Source organism: Anser anser (assembly GCF_964211835.1).
Source record: "Anser anser genome assembly, chromosome: 9".
NCBI classification, from domain to species: Eukaryota; Metazoa; Chordata; class Aves; order Anseriformes; family Anatidae; genus Anser; species Anser anser.
In genome coordinates this window covers 21,071,324-21,098,606 of record NC_139729.1, presented here as the reverse complement: position 1 = coordinate 21,098,606, position 27,283 = coordinate 21,071,324, and the positions used below count along the sequence as shown (strand labels likewise).

General features: G+C 40.1%; 1 long non-coding RNA gene across 2 annotated transcripts; it reads left to right on the top strand.

Annotated features, from left to right (window-relative positions):
• Window positions 1–1,232: 1,232 nt before the first annotated feature.
• On the top strand, window positions 1,233–26,824 carry LOC310904153. 2 transcript variants are annotated; one of them, XR_014588077.1, is made up of 3 exons: window positions 1,233–1,755; window positions 13,205–13,317; window positions 24,078–26,824. It is a non-coding gene; the product is annotated as an uncharacterized lncRNA (long non-coding RNA). The 2 variants fall into 2 exon arrangements; XR_014588078.1 differs by having other exon boundaries at window positions 23,953–24,088.
• The last annotated feature ends 459 nt before the right edge of the window (window positions 26,825–27,283 follow it).

Here is a 27,283-nt window from a genome sequence, read left to right as displayed (position 1 = left end):
GTAACTGCGGATCCCACACGGGGCCCGACTCTACGTGGGTCAGTACGTGGAAGCAGGGGTCAGTGCAGCGATGGCCAGGCCACCCCATCTGCATTTCATATGCAGAAATCAGGCTTAATGAAGCTGTGTGCAATCCCAGAAATGAAGAGAAAAGCTGCACACAGGTGAGGACAAGTGAGGCTGTTTACAGGCAGGCTTTTCCCCTGGGTGTGTTACAGAAGCCAGGAGAGACCAGGAGGCAGCTGGAGCCCTCAGGAGGATTTCTGTTGGTGTTGCTGGACTTCATCTCCTCGGGCATGGGGCAGCAGCGGCAAGCAGTCCCCAGGCTGCTGGCTGTGGCTCTTGGAGGAGATGCAGCTCTAGTTGTACGAGGCTAGACATTGCTGTGGAAACTCAGGGTAGAACCTGATTAAGTTCTCTGGCATCCCTGCCCTTCTCCTCGGTCCCACTGCGCAGCTTATTCAGATGGAGACACCAGGGAGGGCCGGGCAGATGTGCCTCAGCCGCACGGCTTGGCTTGAGCAGGAGAAAGGAGGAAGTCGCAGGGGGAAGGAGGTACAAAATCTTGGAGGTTTTGGAATAATTTTCCCAGCACTGAGAAAGGAGCACAAGGCGTGTGTGGAAAAGCTCTGACACATCTCCAAATGGAGACGTTCGGAGGATCACAGCAGTTTCCTTTGGATTTACCCACAGAATCTGGATTGGCTTTCTGTTTTCTGCTACATGTGTATTCTATTTTTATCTTTCTGCTCTTGGTTTAGGAACTTCTTTCTACTATATCCTCTTCACTCCCTCTGATTCTCCTCAGGTTCACAGTTTATCTGTTTTGAAGTGCTAAATTAGGACAAAAGTCCTATAGAATAATATATTTTTATGAAACTGCTGCAGGCATGAGGGGCTTGGTGCTCTGCACAAGGAGAAGTAACAAACACTCTGGTGACCAGGGGGAAACCAGCATCTAACCTCTGACATGGTGAAACTGTCCCACTTTGACTTGTGTATTATCCAACCTGAAGCCATACAAAAATATAAAGGAAACACAAGATAAATGAGAATTCTCTTCTTAGGGGACTTGCTCATTATTGTTTGCAAATTGATCATTAGCTTCCCAGTTGAGATCACCTGTATTTCATTCTCCAGAATAATATACATCTGACAAAGAAGGAAATTTGACAGCAAATAAATTGAGACTTGAGAACAGCTGCCCAGATCATTTTTCTCTATATTGTTACACAAAAATATCCTGCTGCACTACCTCTAGGATCATTCTGAGGCAGGTGTTACCTAGCTAACAGAGAGGGGAGAGAAAAATGCAACCTTGCATGCCTAAATATTCACTTCTATTTTGTGCATCAAATGAGGTAATTTGGGTTAGAAACTCTCTGTAAATGAGAGGTCACACCCAATGAGAAAAAGTTTTCCCGTGTGAGGTTTCCTGTAGGCTGGAGATCAGTTTGCCAGTTCTCAGCTGCGTGTTTTTGGGAAGGAGCAGAAGTGCCATCTTTTGCAACCCATAACATTTACAGCGACTGCACTTGTCTGCTTCGAGGCTGTGGGAGGTGCGCTGCTGGCAGCGGTAACCAGCAGCAGGGGCTGAAGGCACCCGCGAGAGGGTGGGCAAAGCTGGCGTGCGGCCGTCTGCTTCAAGCCAGCTCCTACCAGCACGGAGAGGCTCTTCTGCGTCGGGCTCAGACCCCAGGAGGCAGCACCTTCCCTTAGGGCCCTTCTCTACTTATGTTCCTGGATGATGCTCAGGTACAGAAGAACTTCTACCCTCAAGACAGCCTTTCTTTCCAGAAGGATAGGTGCTTCGTAGATATTTTATTAACTGGTATTGAATCTAATGGTCTAGTCTCTGTAGTTGTCAAAGCAAATGCATTTTTAGACAAAGTTGTTTACTTAAATCCGTATAATATTGACTGTATCTGAATGAAAATGGCAACGTTTCTAAATGAGTAATCTGTCTGCAGAATTTTAGTTTCAAATTCCAGTATCTTTGATAGAGTGGCATTTTTTCTGAAACAATTATATTAAGTCTTTTAATAGAGACTAAGTGATCTGTGTAGTCTGAACCTCGTACACTGCTGCTTGTAACCAACAGTGCCGTCCTTCCCCAAGTATGGATTTTTATACTGAAATTACGCAGGCTATCTAATTTCACTACCTTACTCCAGTTCAACTAGTAGAGCTAGATATTTCTAGAAGTCTTTTGCAACGCACCACAAATTTCAATGCAATTTACATAATCAATGGAAAATATCTCTCTTCAGAATTCAGGAATTCTGACTTTGGAACAAAGAATGTATTGTTAGCATTTAATGTTTTCAGCAATACTATAAACTAGATTGAAACCGATGCTCTTATTTCACATAAAAAGAATGTTTATTTCCCTTATGTCTCCTGCAGACATATATTTTGTTACAAACTTGTGGATTTGTCTGCAGCCAATGAGTAAAATTTTGCTTGTTTTGTTTGTTGATGCAACTAAATGAAGTCGTTCCAGGTTCCGCTGGTGTAGCTGAAAGCAGAGCATATCTGTCAGACTTGTTGGTCCTCTGCAAGCCTCCTTGTACTAGCAGAAAATAAGATCAAAATGGTGCAATGAAGACAAATAAGTCTGTCAGTCAAATTAATGATAGATGCCATCCATGCTTGAGAACCAAATCTAAAGCACTCTGCATTGCTGATGTCTTTAATTATTGTAGTTAGACAGATGGAAAGATCATTGTGCAGGTTTTATTTAAGAGGTTCATGCCATTGTAGCTTTTTCTGCCAAGGGTAATCAGTTGCATTAAGGAATTTGCCAGAAAGAACAAATCTGTCTTATTTATAGTTAGCTAAGTTCTAATTATTTCTCCTAAATGGGCAGTCAGATAATAATGTGTAAACATAAAGCAAGGATAGAACTGCAATTACTACACAGCGGATGGCTTTCCCCAAGCTGTGTAATATTTTCAAGCCTTACCAGGTCCCACAACAAAAGCACTCAAACTGGGTGGACCTCAAACCTATCAAAATTTTTAATCAGCCATTTCTCCCTGGTGTGCAAAGAAACGGTGAGTTCCTTCTCCATGCCAGTGACTAGGACAAGTACCTTGTATGGGAAATGGATTGAAAATGCACAGATCTGGTACTAACAAACATGAGAACAAAAAATAAATTGTATCATCTTGCTAGGATTCAGATACCAAAGCACAAGCGAAATGTAATTAATATCAGGAAAGACTTTTCTGGTTAAAGGAAGCTGGCTAAACCACCTTGTGTACTTAGTGTGCCAAGTTCTTAATGCAGTTTTGTCAAAAATATTACATTAGAAGATTGCAGAAAGCTGCACGCTTTTGAAGAAGTGACCTCAGTTGTAATACTGGATTTCTGCTAAAGCCTGGCCTCAGAGGATTGCACCTGTGGCAGCCTGTGCTGCGGTCACCTAGACGAGGGTGCGCTGTCTGTCTTTTCTGGCTTTCACATGAATGGAATGAAAAGTGTCTGTCACTAACCTTTAGCGGTGGGTTTTAGTAGTAGGAGATTAAATTAAAAACAGGAGCAGCTCCAAGGTTGTGCGGCGACCAGAGGGCAGGAGGAAGAGGATGGGAGGCTGCTCGTTGCAGGAGGGGTGGGAGAGCTGCCGGCAGTGCGCTTCCAGCAGCCGCTCAGTAGCCATGTGCTTACACGTGGAGCCCAGAAGCTGCTTTTAGTTAGTGTTCCCCAGCTTTCAAGCACTTCACTGCTGTACTCACCAAAAGCAAAACAGATTTTAAATGCCTTTTTGGTGCAGTGCAGTTTCCATTATGAAGGTTCTTGAAAGTAACCTTCTTGTCGTTCTTGGAACTAAGAAAAAGTGTCGGTTGTGTGCATTTAAATTCATGTCAGAAGAGGTGGAAAGGATGCAGATAGTAAAACCTTATTAATATCGGTACAATAATTTATACTGTAATAATGACATAAATAAACCTCTTCAGAGGATTTAGGGCAGTTATCTGGAAGAACATTTCTGTCATCTACCTTTGATGAGAGCTTCAAGGCAAATAATAAATGAGCGGATGAAACTTCCTGGAGAAAGTCATGTTTTCAAACATGTCGAAATAACATCTTCAGTTCCTGATAGCAGTGTGCTAAAAGCAAAGGCAGTTCATTAATAATAGAGAAGGTACTTCAGATTAATAGGTCTGGCTACAAAAATCTTAAAGTTTCTCTTGAGGATTGCCAATCAGTAAATTAAACTGGCTTCATTTCCAGTGAATTAACATCAAACTAATTTCCAGAACGGTGAAAACTAAAAATAAAAACCAGAAGAATGTGATTCCTTGTACACTAACTTTGTTTCTTGCAAGTTCTGTCCCCAAGTGTTTTTGCAAATTAAATGGAGTGGTTGAATAGTTAGAGGCGCAGAGAAAGAGAGCTAGAATATGTAATTGAAGGAGAATAAATACATGGAATTTGATGAAGCCATAACTGTATGCAACATTTAAGTATGATTTGAATGTAATCCTGAGTTAGGGATGAAGGAAGGATGTCTTATATGTCATGAGAGAGAAGAAATGACTCTCTCGTCAGTAATAGCCAGATTTGGTGATGATTTAAGTCAAAATGTCCCTACTAAGTAATGCCGAATGCAATGTCACAGTGATCCTAGTCAAGCTGTACAAAGTATTTCCTGTAGCTTTAGGCAATCTCTCAGATGTGCCCAAATAAGAATAGCCAGAGGACAGCCCAGGAACAGCCTAAAACCAACCCTAATTTCCTCCCCATTAAGCTCTGAGACGCTGAGCAGTTTAAATTTCTCAAGCTGAGAGAGGATTCAGGAAAGGCCAGGCCAGTGGAGTGTTTCAGGAGGGGATGTTTTAATCAGCACCTGGAGGGCTCTAACATACTTCTTGCCAGAGGCATTTATTCCAAAAACTAGTGAATATAGAAGGTGGTATTTACAAGAGATGAAGAGATGCCACGGTTTGAGCCATTGCTGCTTTAAAAATTTATCAGATTCAGGCTGGAGCAGCCCGTGAACTAATTACTTTGGGAATGAAATTGTAAAAATGAACGGGAAGTTAATTATGGAGACAGCTAGTCACATCCAGAAGGGTTGGAATAGGAAAAGGACCATGTGAAAATACACATCCTTTTGGGCTGAATACTCAACTAAGAAAATCAGATTATTCTTGGGCCAACGCCATACTTTAAGTACATGAGGAACTTGATGATTGCAAGGGGACTACCCTTGCACTTAAAATCAGATATGTGGCCAAGTATCTTCCTGAATCAGGTCTTGTAGAAATTTGGTGCAGTCAGACGATCTTTAGAGTAGTTAGACTTCAGCTGGTAGAGCGAAATTCATTTGGTGGAGTTAACTGTACTGAAAGAAGGTGAAGGGGTTTCAGAAAAATGTTCCAGAGGACAGCATTGTTGAGTTGTCATTACAAGATTTGATCCTGAGCCTTTTCTTTCTGTTCCGGCAAATATTTCATCAGAGGTAAAGGTTGTGGCTGCTCTAAAAGAACAGCAGAATAAAGCTTTCGGTTTGAGCTGATCGTGAGAGAGACTGTGAGAGAAAATGTTTCCTATATGACTTCTTAGCTCTGTCTCCATGCAACAGATATTTTTCTCCTGCTTTGGAAATTGCTATCCACATAATAGATCACGTTCTTATCTTAGTTCTGCTTTTGTGATTCCGAACTCATCCTTCTGGAGTCACAGGAGTAATTCAGATGTGTATCTGCAAAAGCATATTTTTAATTTATATGCACACACATTAAGAAAAAAAAGAAAGTTGATACATTGAGTAAAATTCTTGCTCCACTAAAATTATGGAGAATTTTGCCAATACTTTTAATAGGCTCAGGATCCTATGTTACTTCTGTTGAACTGTAGGAATACCCAGATGATTCACAGTGTGGAAATTAAAGCCAAACACTTTATCCATGTCAAGACTAAGAAAATGTGCTCTCCCCACTAAAAGTGATTTCCTATTCTATTGATAACTCTAGTTTAGTACAGAGAACTGTGTTTTATTTCAATATATGAGATTATATATGATAATATATGAGAGGTTTATTTGCAGTTTGGGTTCATGTAGGGTTGTCTAAGCCCCTGGGCATCCCTGTGAATGATTGCGTTCATTAACATAGGAGCTATATATTTCCTGGAAGCGACTTCTGCAAGAAAGATTAACCAGCAAGAAAGAGTTTTGTTATTTTCCATTTTACAAACTTTTGCTTTATGAACAAGGCGTATTAGATATTCCTTAAAAATTACAGAAATTCTTCTTACGATAACAACTGTCAATTAATTCAATTCAATTAAAACTCTGATTTATGCTCTGAAAATGAGTCATTTCTCATTTAGCTACAGAATACTTCACTTTCCACTTCAGATAGGGGAGAAGTAGTTCACAGTAAATATTATCTCCTCTTTAAACTTTTTTACTGATAGCATGCCTTGAATGCTAGGAATATTGTGTAATCCATTTTCAAACTGAAATCTATCTTGTAGTCATATCTGTATAACGTAGACCATAAAAATATTAAACTCAATGAAAGATTATGCAGCATATAAAGTACAAGAGCCTTTTTATGGTTGACTTTGAATTTGCATCAGCCAAAACTTCGTTAACTATCTTAAAGTCTTGGGTACATTGCTGATGAAAAGCTAATGAAAGGAATGAAATTTGAAGAAAGATTTGATTATTTTATATCAGTTTTAATAGATCATTTTCCTATAGAGTTTAAAATTTAGGAAAAAAAAAATCCTGAGTTTGAGCTGTGAAATATTCCTTCCCTTCATCGTCTAACCTTTTTTTCTTATAGTTAGTAAGAAGCAGGGAACCAAACCCTAAAATGTTTGATTTTTGTTGGAATCCAAGTCATGCCTACCTTCTCTTTGGTCCCTAACTATCTCCCCCACCCTCTCTTTTTTTTCTTTTTTTCTTTTTCTCCAGAATGTTCTTATTTTCATTTTGTTTGCTTATTAAAATCCCTGCTTAAGGCAGGGAGTGCTGTTTGGCACCACTGTGTACTAACCCAACCTCCTCCCATTCTGTCGGCAGCAATCTGAGGTGCTGTGCGGGAGGGACTGAAATTACGACATTACAAAGGAGCAGATCATTCTGAGTAGCTGTTTCTCTTCTCTGAGGTTCCTCTAATCTTTTTTCTTTGGAAGGGGTTTGCCTGTCTTCTACTTTTTATCAGGAAATTCTCAAAGCGAAATTCTAGAGATAGGATGTGAAATACAGCACACACAGGCTGAAGTCTTGCCTGTGTAATTTATGCTTTAATTTTTCCAGGTATACATTTCAATCCTGAAATATATGTTTTTATTTACAAATACGTGTAAACACAGAGATGGATTTGAATGCAGGGAAGAGAGATTAATTGTGAGATGTGGTACTGAGTGGCTTTGGCATTGTCAGTGGTATGTCATCAGGGTCTTGCTCAGGAGCTGACAACAACTTTTGATGTCTTTATCACTGGTATTCAAATGAAGCCATAATATAGAGACTTATTTGGTTAGGAAAAAAAAAAAAAGGTAAAGATGGATGGAACAAACTTGTCTGACCTTTCTAGGAGGTCTGACAAAGAATACTGGTCTTTGCTGAGATGACAGCAAAGAGCGGAGGAAGGCAAAGCCCGTCTTTCCTGCCTTTGTGGATTTGTGCCCTTGAAGCAGTCACTCTCATGGCATGGTGGTGCTGGGCTGAATGTGAGACGAGATGTCTCACTGGTTAATGAGGGGTGCACACCCTGATCAGAAAGCCACGTAAAACGTATATTGCAGGCGGCCACTGCTGCCTATGGTGATCCAGTATGGGAAGCTGCAGTGCAGAAGATGGACCAGTGGATTGAGAGGGGGCTTTGTGTATATGTATATATGTATGTATACATATTGTAGCTCAGTCTGTTCAGGCAATTAATAGTAAGTAAATATCTGCAAATGCAGAAATTGAACGTAGATTTCACGTAGTCTGTAATTAGTCTGACAGTAACTGCCTGAGATCCAAACTGCTGCAGGTTGAGCCCAACACCCTCTTTATTGCCTGTTTTTCTTCTCTAAATCACAGTGGGTTTAGATTTACATGCTGATGAGTAAGATGACTGAAAAGTTCATTAACTTATAGGAACAGCAAAGCACACCAGATTGTTTAACTCAATTAATCAGAAGTAACTCTCACAACAGATTGAAGAGTATTAGAACAAAAAAGGGTGTCCTCCCTGCATGTGTCTTCCTGCAGTGCAGCGTGCAGATGGTCATCTCTAAATCTCAAATCTTAAACTGTCAGAAAAAAAATCAAAATGTCTTAAGAAATCCCACGTTTACCAGTGACTGCCATCAGTGCATGGCAGCTGCCAAGGTCGAGCCCACGAGAGCAGCAGCTGTTCCCAAGCCCTGGAAGAGGGAGTGAAGAGCTGAGCGGGAGCCCTCCCCAGCGCTGCGCTCTGGACTTCATGGCATTTTCCAAAAGTTGTTTTATGCAACAACCAAGTTTTTCTGTATTTCTGAAAGAATCAGGCTCACCCAGCTGAATTCTCTTACTCTCTTCCTTCCCTCAGCTCTCAGAATGCAAAATCAGCTCCAAAGAGCGAAAGCAGACCCCACAGGAGATGGCTGGGTATTCTCCCTTTCTTTCACACTTCTACTAAAAGCCCATAGCAATTATAAAAATATTCTCTCTCTTTAGTTATGGGTAAGTATCAAAGGACTTTATCAGTAACTGCAGCCTGTGCACATCGGTGAATTTTCTAATATTCCACATGTAAGGACGCTGAGTGTGGAGACTAAATGTTTTTGTCAAAAGGATGAGGGCATCCTGTGCACTGAGAGCACTTAGCTCTTCTGTGCCTCGGTCAGGTGCCGTGAGGACGTTCCACAAAAGAAAGAGGGATATATAGCAGGGAAAAAGCCTCGTGCTATTTAGATATGACAATTCAGACACGCTGAAGCGAGGCCTCATTTCTCTTCTTCTCCAGCATTTGTGACAGTAGCTCTGAACGGGAGTTCCTACAATCTGATGCCGAAACACTTTGCTGGGGAAATAGGAGCTGTAATCTCTGTTTAAATTTAGTATTAGGGCTGCATGCCCTTGGTTGCTCCTCTGGCAGTTGTTGAGGCTTAGCTGATTGATTTCTCAGCTGGTGAGCAGGCATCTGTAGAGAAGACATTGATCTCTGCAAAGCTGGTCACATTATGTGCTAGCACAATAAGCTGCTTAATTCAGGTTTTCAGAGGTACCTATGAATGAACCTGGGGGCTCTCTCACTCCCCTCCCCTGCTAGCGGTTATGCTGTACAGAGGGTGAACTTCTCACCTCTTTTCATTTCTGAGATGTTGACATATGTTGGAAAAACAGGCATTATAATCGGGGCTTTTTGATTTTTAGCTTTGATTTCTGTGCTGCCCCTGCTTTCTTCTCCCTTCTCTTCCCCCCACCTTTCCCACTGCTGTGTATGAACGTGTATGGATGGGAGGGAACGAGAGGGCATGATGGAAATGGCAGATAATTATATAACTGCTGCCTTCCCCTCCCCTCTCCAAACCTTTTCCAAACCAGCATTAACATGTTAGCATGTTTATTCTCCCATCCTGTTTGTTGAGTGGGGTGTGTGTGTGAGACCTGTCTTGGTTTGGTGTAGGGATTTTCTTGTTTTCTATGTATTCCTGCTACAGGAGGCAACATTAGACCAAAACATCATTCTTATGAGTAGAGAGGACTAGGGTTGTTTAGTGCCCTGACATTGGTACACCATACTTTTAAGGGCAGGAGTAGTTGTGAACTAACTCACCTTTAGTACAATTTCAGTCTCTTTTTTGTAATATGTGTCTGTGATCAGTGACCATCAGAGTGGGGAAGAAATATTCCCCTTTGGAATGAAGGTGCGTTTTCTTTGAATTTATCGCCACGAACTGCTTTCAAAAGAAAGCAGAGGAGAGGGAAGATACAGCTGCATATGATGACAAAGGAAATCAGATTTGTTTAAACACAGCTGGAAACAGTGCTGGAGATGACAGAGCTTTGAAATATTTTTTATAGTTAAAGGCAGTAGCTGCATAAGAACTTCCCAAACAAATTAAATCTCCTCTCAGGCTGACGTGCTTTGTGCACTAACTTTGGGGAACTTTAGCCATATGTCTGAATACTGATGCTGTTGTTAACTGCCGGTGTTGCTGCCTTCTATTTCTTGTGATGTAAAAAATAGTGTTCTTTACTAGTCTGATAAGATAATGATCCTACTGGTCCTCAGTGTTCCTTTCCTAACCAGTCATAGCACATTCATCTCTTTGGATTGGTATTTCTGCTTTTTGGTTTTCTTCCTGGATCTTCATAATCCTGATCTTACGATGGCTATTAACAAGTAGCCTATGGTGTTGATCCTTTGCAGTGCAAAGGACAGAGACCCCTGCTCTTATGGTCTTATGGGGGATGACATTTTCATTTTGACTACCACGACAATTTTCTCTTTACTCATGGTGGTAGTGTTCTGACTTGCTGAAAAAAAAAATAAAAAATTCAAAGTTTGATTGCTTTTTATTTAAATTGCAAATACTGATTGTCAAAAATTGCAGTAAACTTTGTAGCTGGCTGGGAAATGTGAAAAAGCAAAGGTAGATTTGCATATTTTGTTTTAAATGTCAGAGTGTTGAAATTCCACGTAAGTTTACATGCAAATAAATAACCAGTCCTCTGTGTGAATCTGGGTAACGAGGGCATGGAAATATCTCCTGCCCCACAATGCTAACCTGTGCTTGGAGAAGAACTTCCAGGGCTCAGCTACTGCTTTTATAGAGGTCTGCTTCTTGCAAAGTGAATGCAGCTCAGTAAATGGAGGAGGATTTGTGTGACTATGTGGTCATTTCTGTACCATGTGCTAAGGAGCTGATTCCTCACTGAGTAATCCTAATGTGGAAGAGTAAAACCCCATTAAGGCTGCCAGTATTTTTTTTTTTATTGATTTATTTAGAATAACCACTGACACACCATTTGGATGACAGTAGAAGGAACCTAGCTTGCTGATCCAGTAACAGGCTGGAATTTGTGGATTCCTGGTTTCTGGTGCCACCTGTGACAGTAAGGCAAAGCGCAAAGCATATTTTTGGTCAGATACCTTGGTTTCCTTCGTCTCAGTTGCCCAGTTTGTGAGAAACAAAGTTTTCCCATTTACCCTACTGGAGACTCGATGCAAAGGGAAATCAGGACGGTGAGGAGGAGGGAAGGAGCCTTGCTGCTTGTACTGAAATGTATTGCAGATGAGGCTAGACGGTAATGCGTTACCTGAAAGGCTTTTATTCCTTGCTACCTTAGAGACAGTTAAGCTTTAACACATGCATAGCTGATCTTGACAGCGTGTCTCTTTATCTATTAACTATCATTTACACCGCGGGTTGACCGAGGGGAGCTCTATGCAGGGGAGTGCAATTTTGTTGCCAGAGCATTGATCAAAAGGATTTTCTTTTAATGCAAACAGACAAGGTACAGAGTATGTATGAATGTAAAATGGAGAACTCAAGCACTGAAGGACTTCTATTAGATGAATTTATTTCATTAAAAAGGTGGTGAAGGATGTTCGAATTCTGCTTTGCACAGCTTCCAGTGAGACTCCACAGTACCCAGGCACCTCTAACGTGTGTGGGAGCTGGGTACACCACTACATCATTAAAAACAAAATTGGCATTTGACACTGAATTATTTGACTACAGTGACAAGCCATTAAGCTCCAGTCCTGCAGAGAATCACTTGCATTTTTTTCTCCCGCAAACACAGTGTGTTACAGCCCTTTAAAGGGAAAGGGTTATTTTTGCAGTCCTGGTACTAGAGCTGGTTCTAGGGAGAGCTCGGCTTGTCTCCTGTCTCTGCCATAAACTGTGTATGATTTAAGCAAACCACTTATATCCCCTGTACTTCAGCTGTCTATAAAATTTAGTACAAAATGAGAACAGTACGACCCCTCTTCTGTGTTTGAGGGAAGTGGCTGTTTTCATGTGTTTGCACAGGAGGGTTCCAGGTTTGTGTGATGCCTACAATGAAAAAAAATGCAGTAATGATAATAAAATGCAAATTTCCATAATCTGCTTGATGAAGTTTCCCAAAGAAAACATTACTTTATCTGAGAAAGTTATTTGTAATTGGATGTAATTGCCTGCGAGTACTACTAGCTCACATGCTTTCTAGAACTGGTATATATTAAAAGCTGAACTGCTTTTTCTGCTCCTCAGGGTGAGAACATTTCAGTGCTTAATTACTCATCCTAAAGAATATATGTTCGTCTGCACTAGAGTCACAGACTGTACTGCTGTCGTAGTCATGAGACAGGTGTACAAGGATGCAGCCTGTGCCAGCAGTGACTTGTCACGGCACAGCCACAGTGCTGCGGCGATTTGGGAAATGCTGTGGTCCTTAAAGCAGCAAGGAGATGCTGACGTTACGTGACTTACACAAATGATAACTGCTCCCCATCCCCGTTTAGTGGGCTTGTGAGGCTGGCTACTTATATGCTTCAGCAAGTGCTTGCAAACAGTGTAGCTGCATGGGAGCCGGACACCGTCTGAACTTGTCTCACCTCCTCCTGAGCAGGGAGAAGTAGCCGAGGGAGCACTCTGCAAACAGAGCGGCGCTGCTTCCAGTGCGAGAACAAATTTGTTCAGATCAATATTGCATCACACAGTGTGGGCATGGCTTTGGAAAACCAGCACAGAGTCTCTCCATATCATTTAACAAAATAGTGTTCTTGCTATTTAAAAACTCCAGTTTTGGTCTACAAAAAGTTTCAAACATATTTTTTTTTTCAACAACAGAAAAAAAGATCTGCCTAAAAATTTCTATTGCCTCTGTATAAGGGCCGGATGTTGTAGTTCCCTCTAACATCCGTTCCTCAGCTGAGGCTGCTGGATAGTGTCAGTGGGTAAGATGAGGACATCAGTTGACTGAGAACTGGATGGAAGCCATGAGCTCACATCACACACGCCATCAGAGAGCTTTAAAATTTGGCACACTGACAAGATAGGACATAGTTGATCTTATGCTCTATGCCATATCGCGCTACCCTGTCCCTGAGCTACTGAAACTCAGTTTTAAAAAAATCTATGGGTACCTATCCCTGTTGTTCTTTGGTGCTGATCTTCTACCACCTTGTCGCTAATATTAAAGCAATATTTTGTATACTTAATTGCAATTTAACTTAGTGTTGTTTATAAATCTGAGACATCTTTTTCTGTTTTCCAGGTGCCTCCCAAATAGCTGATGGATGTTACCTTCATAGATACCTTTCTGAAATTCCGGTTTAAAAGGTAGAAACCATGACAGAGTTCTGATGAATAAGCCAATTTCTCTGAGTGGTAAGAGGCTTCACTTCTTTTAATGGTTTTGTTATGCTGGGAAATCAAGTCCTTAAATCAGACCACCTCATTCATCTCAAAATTAGATTGATTTCAGTACAACTTAGTAAAGAACATCTGTGGCTATACCCAATATATCATTAGAGTGCATCAACCAAATGAAGGGACTGTACGTGGTATTTAATTCGAGAGATGCCTGTGGTGCAGTTATATTTTTTCCTAATGCTACATATAATAAAGAAAAAGTATGTGATAGTTTCAACTACATGATGCACTTAACTTTTCTTTATGCCATAGCATCTGTAAAGCCCACAGAAATTATTCGGCAGAGGGTAGAGAGCTTCTTGTGTCTGTGTTACCTGTGTACATCTGAGTATTTCTTCATTGGAAATATTTGAATCTATTCTAAAAATAAAACTACTCAAATCTGGGCTGGTTCAAGTCCTTTATTAAGACCCAGTAGTGAATAATTTTAAATCTCTTCTTTCTGAAGTATAGATATCTTACTGGAGATGCCGAGGTATTGCGAAAACTTTAATCTCTCTTGTCTTGTGAGAAATGTAACAGAGGAAAGTATCATGAGTTGATTGTGATTATTTAATCCCTTCCAACAGTTTGTTAAAAGGGGCATTTTCACTCATATCTAGTAATTTCTGAAGGGTACCATCAGAGAATGCTCTTTAATATTTCATGGTTGGTAACCTGAAACCCAGGGTACACAAGCACTTGCATTGACTGAAGTCCTGGGACCTCTGTAGATGTTTTCAGAGGCAATAAAGGAGAAGCAGACAGAGAATTTAGGGACAGCCTATTACAGCATTAAAGGAATACACAAAAGTTCAAAGTTTTGTGGGCTGTAGTAAACATAATGTCTCACGTACTTTGTGGGCTGAGATGAAGATGAAAAATAGGTGTTCTGGTGTCACTGAAAGACTACTGCAAATGGTTCTCCCTGAGAGCCAGCTGGGAAAGATGGGAATTCAGGAAGAAATATGTTTAACTATGCTCACTTTGAAGGGATACTGGAATTAAATGAACTGGGTTGAAATTTGGGGACAATTTCTGGCAAGAGTATTGAATCCCATTTATAAACTTGAGGTCAAAGAGCTTTGGCTACATGTTATGTATGAGTGAATGGAAAATATGATACTGTAACGTGTCAAACCAGGTGGAGCAGGTAGTATACATCTCTAAACTGATGGCTCTATCAATGGCTTGGAAAAGATAGATGGCGTTTTTGGAAGTTTGGTTTAAAGTCCAACAATTGAAACTAAGCAGTAAAGTACAGAACAAGAGGGGATAATAATGTTATAAACCATGCTACTGAAAGTTCACTGGGAACACTGGGAACTGGACCATAAAATAACCGAAAATAGGCACCATATTCTTTCAGCTGCAGACATCAGTAGCTACTGAACCCTTCCCAGGCAGAGAATATTGTCAGGAGTCTGTGATTAAAATCAATTACTGCCTAGGCAGCTTACCATCTGGAGGGGGAAAAGCTTTCATTCTCTCTAAGCTTGTGCATCTAATTTTTAGTTGTGAAAAACTCAGCCAATCCACTGTGTTCAGTAACTCAGCCACTTCTGTAGGTTTCTGTTTACAGAGATAAAACTAGAGATAATTATTTTATTTATCATTAATGTATTAATCTAGATTTTAAACTAATTAGTTTTAGGGGCTGTAGACAAATTTCAGGAGAGAAAAATCTGTGTTATCTTTGTTGTCGGTCTGAAGGTATAGTCATTTTTTCAGGGTCCTTAAAATTTAGGAAGTGCCGTCCTTCTGGCAACATCTATTGCTTCAGTTGCTCTGGCTGTGACATTGCACAGGGCCAAACCCAGCGCTGATGGTGGAGTGACGATGTGGAGGATTCTGCCCAAAGCTTTTGCTATTCTGGAGTAGAAACTCAGGACCCTTTTTAAGCTTAAATTGGAAATGAGCCTTTTGAGATAATGACTTTTAGTCAAGAATAGCCCCCGTCCTCATTTCCCAGAAGGTCTACCTGAACTACATCTGAGCAGTTTGACTGCGTACCCTCTGTTTTAGTTTCTGTTTATATGACAAAGGCTGCACAGAGCATTGCAGCAGAGAGTAGTAGCTATTCATAACCTGCAGAGGGAAAATACTGGAATGAGGACTGTGAGGGTAGATGGATCCAACAGGAAGGAAGGGTTTGAAAGATGTTTATATATAAATTTTCATAAGTTGCCACAAAATCTAATTCAGCTTTTGAAATGCAGCAAAATGAATTAAAATATAAAATACCTGATCTATGATGACCGTCATATATTGACATGGGTTCATTAGTCTGTTCCTGATAGCTGTATTGTTTAGTTTATGTAAGCATTTGGCTACATTTGATTCCTTTGTTTTATTGCATTTGCATCATTTTTATTAAATGTATTTATTAGAATAAATTTTAAAACCACACCTGGGGTTGGAGTCTCAAGGTATACAAATGCATAGAGAAAACTGTGAGAAAAAATAAAGGTGAGGGGTGGACAAATAGCTGATTATGGTCAGATATCAAGTGGGAAAACCGTCGTCCCAGTGCAGTGAGGGCATCCAAATCCCGCAGTGTCCCTTTAAGATCCCAGTTTTCTGAAGTAGAAGTTGCCATAGTTCTATTGACTGAACAGAATTCAGTCAAATGCGCACTATATTTTTCAAATATATTCTGATATGTTGCAGAAGCTTGGTTTTTTACATTCTTCTGAAGTACCATGAAATTGTCTTAATTTTGGTAGCCAGTTCCACATTTTTTAAAGGCTTTTTGATGAAGAATAAGCAACTTGGCAGTGATAATTTTGTAAAATCTTTGACTTAAAACACTTGCCATGCTTTATTTTCTATACATCACAAGCAGAATTGTATCACACATTTATGTCATCCTGATGAATTGCTTTAAAATAGTCCCCAGTATGATTTCCAAAAAAGGTATTTTCAATTTATTTTTTTTTTAATGTAACTGTCGTCTTAAGTCTGGATAGAGAACTAGTATAATACCTGTTATTTATAGTCTACACTGACTTTGTTCTGAATTGAATTCAGATAAATTAAACTAGCTTTAGTACTGGTAACCACAATGCTTGCTAATTGCATAATAAATTACACAGATTTTCTGAACTGGAGAGTACCACTTCCCGATGTCTGAATAGTTAGGCTGTTAAGTATGTGTTTGTTTATAGAAATGCTGCATTTAAATCACAGTCCTAAATCCAGTCTCTAAGTGGCTTTTCGTACTTGACTTCCCTTGTGAGTGATTTGGAGCTGGTAGTTGATGTCCTCGAGAACTGTATCTGTTCATGATGTTTAAATCATCCACCATGGCAGAGACAGATTTCAGTTGATTTAACATGAAACCATAGGACTACGGGCTGAATAGCCACCTCTTTGTTTTCAAGATTTAAACTTTAAAGTCAGCGGATGCTTTCTAGTTCCTACCACCTTCCGGTGTATCAGGACTGAAACCTGTGAAGCAGCACTGCTTAGCCTTTCTGCCAGAATGCTGAGGCTCAGGTAGTTCACCTTTTTCCTCATGGCTTTGTAAAGGCAGTATCTAAACTGTCTGTGGGATAAAATACCCTGCTTTTTTTTTTCTTTCTCTATCTTTTTTTTTTTCTTCTCAAAATCACCAGGGGACTTAGGACCACATCCCAAATAGAAAACTATAAAACTTCTGTCTGAAATTTGAATTCAAGTCCATCTCTGCTGATCTTTGAAGTTCTGTACCGGGGAAAGCTGCAGGTGAATTGTCACCAGCAAAAGTACTCCCTGGGCAGTATTCTGGAGCCCAGTGCTCACTGACATGGATTTTATTCATTGAGGGAGCTGAGAAACAAGCAGGGTTATGGCGAGTAGAAAGGAATGGTTCAAATGAACAGAGAAAGTGCTTTGTCATGTAAGAGCTGTACTCAGCCATGAGCCTGTACGCTTCTCTTCCACGTAAGTGACTAAGGAACAGTAGGGAGCCCCATTACTTCCCTGTATGTGGGCTACTTTATCTTCATAAATGCAAAAGGGGCCAATGCCAGATTGCTATTCTCTGCTAGGAAGGAAGGCAAGAGGTGGGCAAGCAAGCATGTGGAAAATACTGAGTCTTGATGTTATTTTTCATTCTATGTAGATTTATTTGCCTGTGTTTCTGTATTTGTTCAACAGTGCCAAAGGGGGGAAAAAAAAAAGAAAAGGAAAAAAAAAAAAAAAAAGAAAAAAAGCAAGCTGCTAGGGAAAGAACCGAAACTGTTTTCCACTAAAAGTAGGAGGTAGCTCGGATTAATGAGATCATAGTTTGATTCTTCATTTGTTCAAGTTGTGTTGCACGAGCCTGTTAATACTTATCGTACTGACCTGTAAGTAAAAAGGCTGATGTGCTAATTGAAGTAACTTTATGGGCAGTAGTTTCAGCTTAGAGTCTGCACAGGCATCTGTGATGAAAATGCAGAGATTGCCTTGCAGCAATTGCTCTTGAAAAATATTTCCAATTTTTGTTACCGGGAGCAAACAAGTTTTTATGCACTAATGGTGTAATATGAACTAGTCTGAGTTATGAGCACCTTTCAAGAAAAAAGTAGATTCTGAAAGCACTATATTTTAATAAACACACTTTTCTTGCACTGTCAAAATGAATTCCCACCGGTTTTATATTTTTATTGCACATTCTCTACCAGCAGAGAGAATATCAGCATTCTGCCAAACTCAGTTTTAGCAAGGCTATCACTTCCTAACTTGTTATATTCCATTGTATCCTATATTAATAAATGCTAGTAATAAGAAAAATGGGGATTGAATAAACAAACTGCTTATAAACCTCAGGAAATTTTCAATTAAAACATTTAATCTTCAAGATGCACAACCATCTAACTTTGAACAGATACAGACATGAGAAATACTGGTTTAATATTTTAAAATGCTCTTATCTTTTCTTGAGTTGTTAACCTGTTTTTTTGTGGTTACAAAGGCTCTTCTTCATGCAAAAAAGATTGGAGCTTTCAGTCAACAAAAGATATTTTCAATGTAAAGGACAGGAGAGAAATAAAAGGAAAGAAAAAAGGCAAGTTGGCTCTGGGGAGATGATGGCACTGTTTTAGTCAATAGGTCAGCCTTTTGTGGCTGTTAATTAGATGTATTTATGTTACTGACCAAATGACACAGTCTCATAAATTTTTTTGTGTGTGCCTGATATGCCAGTAATGATGATGCAGCTGCAGATAAATGAGTTGGGCTCCATTCTGAATCCCTAGGATCAAACATGAAATAATCCACCTGGATTATTAACACATATTTTGAGTTAATGATACAGGGAGTTAGATTTTTGTTTGCATTTTAATAGAAAATGCATTCAGTCTCTCGGATACCAAACATGCTACATGTTAAGAGTGACAGTGGTCTACTGTATAACAAAGATCTTTGCTCAGTGTGAATTCAGTGTGAATTTCAGGTAATAAAGCTGAGCATTGCAATTTGGTGTGAGACATTTCAGGCTGGGAGCACAACCACATGAAGGTGTCCAAGTTATTGAGACCAAGTCTGACTGCTAAAGCAGCTGTATTGCCTTAAGCCTTGTTCTGCTTGCACCATCTTAGCCCAAGAGTTTCTGTCACAGGCTTTCCCTTTGGGAGTTGACTTAGTGCACCTTTAGTGCACCGCATTTCAGAAATTAATGTTTTTTTTTTGTATATTAGTTTCATTGTTTGCATTCATCACAATAACAAGCAGCATAAGCCTGTGTTGTATTTATGAAACATTAAATCATCCAGCATGACTGGAATGGGATCTTCATGTGCTCCCAGTAAGACTTCAGCCTTGCTTCACAGACGTATTCCTAAAGTTTATTCAATCTCCTGAGCAAACAAGGAGACCAAGGCAGCTGAAGATTTTCTTAAGGGTCAGTAAAACTTAAAGTTTTTATGTAGTTTCAGGTTGAAATGTTGATTGGATTCAGCTTTGAGGGTTTGGGGTTGAGTTCAGCTTGACACTCAAGGGGAGCAGGAATATCTGTAACCTGTGTGAGTTGAAACAGGAGATAAATTTACACTATGAACTTCTGAGTTTTAGTCAAAAGCACGTAATACATGCTAATATCATGAAATAAAAATATTTGCAGCCTAAATTCTTGCTGCTTTAGGTTCATTTCAGTGTAACAGGTCTTACACTAAAGTACTCGTTATCCTGTAACATATTTCAAAGTGAGTATTATTTGTAGCCTTAGCTTAGTGAGTTTATTCTGTTCTGTGCCAGGGTATGTAGCATATCTCCTGTCCTTGGTTTTTGGTGTGTAACACCAACTGAAGGATCCAAATAATCCATTTGGATCAGATAGCTTGAGGCAGATAACTGCAGCAGAGGCAGACCCAAGGACTGACAGCTGCCATGCTTGGGAATGGCTTATAAGGGCTGTGGCAATGGCTGTTTCTGTCTTCTCTGTGTGTTCTTTTAGCTGCATCAGCTCGAGCTACCGCAATTCACAGGACACCCAAGCAAGGTGAAGTGTCAGTTTAGAGATGGAGCGTTGGCTTGGTAACTTAATTTTAAGACACAGAGATTTTTTAAGCTTTCCTTACAAAAGCCAATTGGGGTCTAGATGAATTTCACTACTTATCTAGGAGCTTGAGGCCACTGTGGATGACTTCTATGTTTAAACTGCCCTAGTCAGCACAGTAGCAGGTCGCTGCTGTTGCAAACTGGGCAATTATCTGTTTCCACAAGCAAGAAATACTCTATACCTTGCAAATCTGTCTAATTTGATTAGGAAAGCTGGAGTGAAGGCATTTTGCCTTTCTTCACCTGGGGGCTAGGTGCTTCTAAGTGTCCTTTCTGCTTAAAATTTCTTTCATTCCAGCCTCCCTATTTCTCCCCGTTTCAGCTCAAGCACTGCTGCCCTCTCCCCTCTGCCTCCTCATAGGACGTACACGTGAAGCATAAAACTCCGTATGTCAGAAATTTTTCAGAATTTCTCTCGTGAAGGCCTTTCTTGCTGATCTGTGCTTCCCTGATTTGTGTCTGATGAATAGAAGGTAGGGCCCTAACCCTGCAGCTGATTGCGTGGGGGTGTAAACCTGTGCCCATTTGCAGCCACAGTGACTCCAGGCAAGGGGGGGTGATGGTCTTGTGTTAGTCACTGCCTTCAGATCATATCAAAAATATACAGGCTCCCAATTACAAAAATATTGTATTAGAAGATAATAAACCAGACACTAATTCTGTAAACGGTGAGGCATTAGATATCCTGGGTGAGACAGATTTAATATAGAGCTTGCGAATGAGTCAGACTCCCTGACCCTTGTCCTTGCAGTCTTGCTCTGAAGGTCAGGATCTGTCAGCAGCACAAGTTACAAATCCTCGGCTGGACAACATTTGGGCATCTAGGGGTACGTCATGCCTTCTGCTCTCCACCTCGGGGGTTTCTCAGCTGGTACCAGTGGTGCGTGGTGCTGTACTTTTTTGGTTAAACTGCAAACAAAGAGATGAAACAAGTTTGCCTTTTGTCAAATAGGAAAATGAGGTTGTTTGCAAACACCAATCTTATTGTGGCACTTGTATGCATTTGGAGTAAAAAGCAGGGAAGAGTTACAACTTGTTCCTGCATTAGGTATGGAATCTCATAATCTCTTTGGATCCAGTAGTGCATTGCTCCTACAGTGAAATGATTCCAACCTTTCAAGGGCTGGTTATTATATCCAATATCTTTTTTATGTATTGCGTATTCTTTTAGCCTGCTCACAGGAAATGGTAAGGGATCAGAGATCTTTATCTGAGTGCCGATTCTGGAAATTTTCCTGGGTATATTAACTTAGGTTTTGTTCATGGAAGATGCTGAAGAACATTGAGGGCCAGGAAGATACTGTAAACAGGCATCACTGATTTTCAATTAATTGTAACTCTGTTGAGAATTCATAGATTTCAGTTTGGAAGCTTATTCTGATGTGTACGCCAACATAGTACTTGGCAAATCTGCTTTGAGCTAGTTAAAAACTTTAGTAACGGTGGGAAGGTACAGTATGGTTCTCTTAAGCAGATGCCATTTGGATAGTATTTTTTTCTGGTGTTGGTCTTAACCTGTGAATTTCTGCTCAATTCATTTTGAAAGAATGATGTGGAAGAGTGCCAAATAGGCAACCAGAATTAATGGGTGAACATTCACCATTACAGTGTCAAATCTCTTGGACAGCTAAAGCACTACCTTAGAAAATCATTGACAATACTCTGGTCACAAGCCAACTCCAGGAAACCTGATGCTGAGTTTCCACATGTACAAAGAACAAAAATTGACTCTTTTTTTTTTTTTTTAAAGACAAATGAAAAGCAAACAGTTGAAATAAAATTAAATTGCAATTCAGCCAGCAAGCTCACAGTAACTATCAGTGGTTGCAGTTAGTGTGAATGTACATTTTTTTGGTTCAGTCATTATTTTTAACAGTTGAGCCTATCTAATCATTAGCTGGATCGTGAAGTCAATTCCTTTCATGTATTCAGTAACTCATCTCATCTAAATTGTTTCAGTTCCTCAGAGATAGTTTTTGAATATGCATGACATATTTCAGCATAATAACTAGGAAGTCATTTTACGTTGCTTCTCATTAGCAAAATAAAGTATCAAAACAGGTTTCCTTTCCTTTAGAGGAAGCTCTTCAATTAGCTCGGGAGCATAATTCACCTTCAGTTCCCTCACACATGTTAATAGCTATTCCTGAATATTTGATCTAAAATGCTAGACTAGATTCAATTTAGTTGCATTGCATATAATTTACTTTTCCTCTTCAAGATTCCTGAACTACTAAACCAATTTGGGGCTGACTTCTAAGCAGGATATAAACCAAAGCTTGGATCAAATAATTTGTTCTGTGCTTTGCCACAGCGTTTATGGAAAGGACTTCTCAGTTCTCATTTTCAGTGGGTAGCATGGAGCAAGGCTGACGAGAGCAGCTGCCTGCTCAGGTTGCTCTCTCCCAACCTGAGAAGGATTTAGAGGTACAAGACATGTCAGTGGTGATATCCTCAACCTGGTGCTACTTCTACAACCCACATAAGAGAGAGTGCAGAATGGTTTATGTACCACACCAATACATAGTGTACAAAAATAAATAAATATTTTTATGGTTCCAAAACATGAGTCACGTTATAAGCAAGTATATCCTTGCATACCATCTGGGATGACTTCACTCTTTGCAGCAGCAGAACACAGCAAGTGCTGAAGTGTGCACTGCGATACCACCCGGCAGCTTAGGACAGGAAGCAGCACAACTGTACGTTCAAAACTAGAGGGGAAAGAGGTAGTACATGGTGCTGTGGTCAGGACATAGTTGCTTTGTCATTTGAGATAGTCCGATGTGTAAATGGCCATTATCACGGCTGGCGTTTGTGTTTGATTGGATTTTTTTAATGCTTTCCCAGATGGCAGCATTTTCATATGGGTAGAAAGTCTCAGTTGTGTCCGTGGACTGAGGGGATGTGTCCCAGGGGTGACTGAAAGAGAAATGTAAATAGCTATCTGCTAGAGCCCAGCACTTGTGCTTACAATGCCTGGACTATCTTTGAAATGCCCTGGGTAAATATTAATTCAGTAGGAGGTTTACACTGTGGTTTTGTCATGGAGGTCATGGGACCTGTGAATTTAAAGAAATGTCAGGATTTTTGTAATATAACCCCCTGCTTACCGAGAGGCAGGCCTTTTTGGATCATGAAGTTCACACAGAGAAAGGCTGCCCTGTCACTCCAGCCTGAACGGTCACTGGGCAATCTTGTAGACAGGGGAATCTGCCCAGTAAAGATGTTGTTTGGTAGTTATAATCATATTTGATATGCTTTCCATTCATTTTCCCTCAAGTAATTTATTTATAATGTTCATATTGAAATAAATCCTTCCTGCAAAAACAATCTGACGGAAACATAAGAGATGCTACTCTGTCTACAGTGTACTTGATTATTGGTGGGGTAAAGAAGGATTATATATGTCTGAATTAAAATCCTGACCTGGCTTTTGTATTCAAAAATGCCCCTTTGTAACTCTAGGCTGTGGTAATGTCTTTAAATACACCACAAAAACATTTTTACTGCGTTTTGTACACGTCTTGTGAGGAACAGACATGGATCTCATCGAGCCTTCTGTACTGAGGTTTGCTATAAAAAGTCAGTAAAATACAGGAGCGGTAGTATAGGAAAACAGATGTGAATGATGCAAAGGGAAGCAAATTGCGTCTTGGTGGGACATGACCTGCACAGAGCAATCATTCTTCAATCATTCTTACTCCTCGAGTAATTTCCATTTCTCCAGGGAGCTGCTTTATAATTAATGGTCTTTGTTTATGGTATATCCGTGCCTGAAAAAAAAGATGTAGACATGTCCTTCATCAAGTATCTCAGCATGCAGGCCAGTAATTATTCTTATGTAACTTGTATTGTGTGTAGTATAAAGCTCCCATGCAGTGCCAAACACTAAAGGGCTGCTAATACATTCAGCAAGCACAAGCTAGAAAAAAATAATTCTTTCAAATGGGGCTGGAGAAAAAAATCCCTTTGACTCTCAAACCCATCTGTACTGATGAGTGGGCTTGAGGTTTGATGCTGTCATACTTGCAGAAAGTGTAGACTGAGCGGAAAGGAGCTCTTCTCTCCTCTCTTCCGCCCCTGCAGTGCCTGAGCAGCTCAGGTCCTGTGCTGGAGGCTGCGAGAGATCCCTGTGAGAAGGCTCCTCTGGAGGCTTGGATCAGACCTCATCATCTGTGGGACTAAATCTGTTGGAGCTGCTTCGCTTCCAGGTGCTTTGGACCAAGTGTCGTAGATTGACTGAGGATCCCAAGAACCCCTTCTTTAGCCAAACCACACAAGTGCTGTGTAGCTCTGACTCTGAGCTCAGCTCCTGTGGAAAGACATCTCTGCTGTGTCCCTCGTGTCTCAGAATCTGTGAATGAGCATCTAGTGAATGAAGAAAAGTGCAAGTTAGAAATATTTCCTCTTCGCATTAACTTGTTCTAAAGTTTTCTTCTGAGGAAACTCCTGCGGCCTGAAGCAGCTGTTGGTGTTTTTCACAAGTCCCTCAAGGGAATCTCTGGCCTGCTTGACTTGGCTGCAGAACGCTCGATACTGTGAGGTTTCTATTAGTCACCACCACTATTGTTGTCTGTAACCTAAAAGAGAAACACGTATTCTGAACTGGATTTAAGAAATAGAAGCTTCAAAGTCAATACTAGATCAGAACACCTCTATTCTAGGTATTCTGGAGACAATCTAGGTATTGGACAGACAAATTTGACATGTTTGAGGAGTAAGGTCAAGGTCATTTGATCAGAGTTCAGCAAAGCAACCAAGCATTGCATTTCATTGACGTCCTCTTCAACAAGCAGGATTGCAGCTTTGTGCAAGCACTAAGGAGTAAAGAGACCATTTCTGTACCGGGATCAGAGCTAACCAAGTGCAGGATTCAAGCTTAGCTGCCTCTGGATTGCCAGCCTCCCACTGAAGAGGTTCATTTAAATTTATCCCAAGTATAAGCAGTTATCGTCCTGCCAGGGCTCCCGACTTCTACAATTTCCATTCTCAGGATTCCATTATGGGGCTCCTGATATTTGGTGTTTTTATTAAAGCTGTGGCTGTTGCAGACCAGCTGTTATGTAGGCAAGCCAGCTTTTCCTGTATTGCAGTTTGCAAATGTGGTTGGAGTACATCTAAAATATCAGAGACACACTAAAAATGTAAATACATTTGTGGGGGAAAGATTCACACTTTTAAATAAATCTCATGATTTTTTAAGGCCTGACTCACAATTTTAATGCTAGTGGTTGGCAATATTGCTGTTTTTCTCCAGATGGTTCTCTCTGAAAGGAAAAAAAAAAACTCACAGTACCCTATGGGACACTTATCTTGAAATTCAAATAGCAATGGTAGATATATAAAAGAAAAAAGACGAAATAGAATAGAATGCATAAATCCCAAAATCCAGGGACAGATGTTTAAAGCTGGATTATATCTTTTCTTGTCTACTCAGGGATGGTCAATAAAATTAACCCAAATGAATTTAGATTTGAAATGCATTAGTGAAACCATATACTCAGGCAGAATTTAAATGGCCTCAATTTGCTTCAGTTTAATTCACTTTGAAATGAATTAATGAAACCAAGTTATGCCACCTTTATTTCTGACAGAAAGTCCATCCAGTTAGTATAGCTTATCTACCTAATTTGCCTTAAATTGGCACCTCTTCTTTAATTCAGCTTCTTTCCCCAAGTGTCCTTGACACATGGGAGATAGCAGTGGGACGGTAAGGGGATGAATGACTGTCAGTTTCAGCAAGGCTGTAGGGTTGTTCTGCCTCATGAGCATGGTGCTGCCTGCAACAGGCACCCTCCGCTCTCAGGCTCCCTGCCTTGCTTGAACATGGAAAGAGGATGCACAGAAACCAGATCAGCCAGTATGCATGCCTGTTTTCTGCATCTGAAATCAAGACTGCAGTTATTAATAGAAGCAACAGTGCAAATTGGGTAGAAATCATATGCGGGCATTTTTCCACCAAATGAAAACTGGTGCACGCCACTGAGCTGAAGTGGGCCACGTGGAGCTGGGGCACCACAGGCAGACAGTACCAGATCCAACACAGATCCCACCACTGCAACAGCAGCAAGACAAAATTTTATCAACCAGTTCTTAAAGGCAGTAAGAGACTGCGCCATGTTTGCTGTTTCTCATGCACTAACAGTGTTTCTGATTTAGTTTTGGGAGGTCTAAGGGTAGATTTATATATTGTCAAATCTGAAAAAGGTCTGTATGAGAAACCACAAATAATCTTGGCTTGGTGCTGTCAGAAATGGAAAGCCTGTAAAATGTCTCTCTGTCTTTAAAGCAGTATGTGGTTATGCGAGATTTGGACTTAATGATCCAGGATATCCTTTTCAATCCTGCCACACTTTGTGCTTTTTTCTATTCCCTATGCTACATTATTTCTGAGCAATCAAAGACTTGTTGAGTTATAGAATAGAAGATGCTGCCCATTACTTTAAATATTTTCACTAACTGCTCTGTTCTCTTTCAATCTCAAGTACAAACTTTTCATATCAGAGTCATCATTTTCTAAATCAATACCTAACATTTCAGTGATACAAGTCTTTAAACCAGAACTTCGATATTAAAAAAAAATGCTGTTGTTGAAATGAAGCAGTTTTTTGAGAATCTGTGGTGGCTTTGTACTGAAAACCACTGCAGAAAGCCAAGAGAAACATGGAGATCTCACCAACATCTAGATCCATCTTTTAATTGCAGTGTAAAGAGACAGTAGACCATTGGAAAGAATTTTAGGAATCTAAATTTTTTTATCATAAAAGTAGAAGCCTGTATATGTGTATCCGGACAAATAGGTAGCGTAACCTATTTATGCTAGTTACACACAGAACATTTCAAATCAGAAAAATCTTAGAGCAAAACCTTATTCTATCTGTCTCAGCTTGTAACTGGAAAGCAGGAAACTACACAGAACTTTCAAATCTTGTTGTAGAAGGATCTGAAGTTTAATACAGATTAGTCCTTGAGATACAAGCCTTCCTGTCCATAATACCAGGATGGATTTTCTTCTAGCTGCTTTTCCATTTGCCATATATCATGCCAAGAAGTGCAACAGAGACCAGAAGTATGATTTGATCCTCACTGGAAAGTACTCAGGCAAAATCTATTATATTTAGTAAGCAAGCTCTATCATTTGCCTACCCTTCCAAATAATTATTTATGTATTTTCAGTGTAAATTGTATTCTGGACTAGCAGTTATCACTACACGTTCCTTTGTTTTCATTCACTATGGAGAATATATGGGACACTTGAGCAGTTCCCCACGAGTCCAGATGAATAGCTGTGAGCTATATATACGGCCGCAGGAGTGGGGTTGGGGTGGTGGCGTTTTTACTAGTGATTAAATGTCTTCCAAACCTATTCATGCTGCAGAGCTATAAATGATGGATTTTTCACATTAATGAAAGGAGC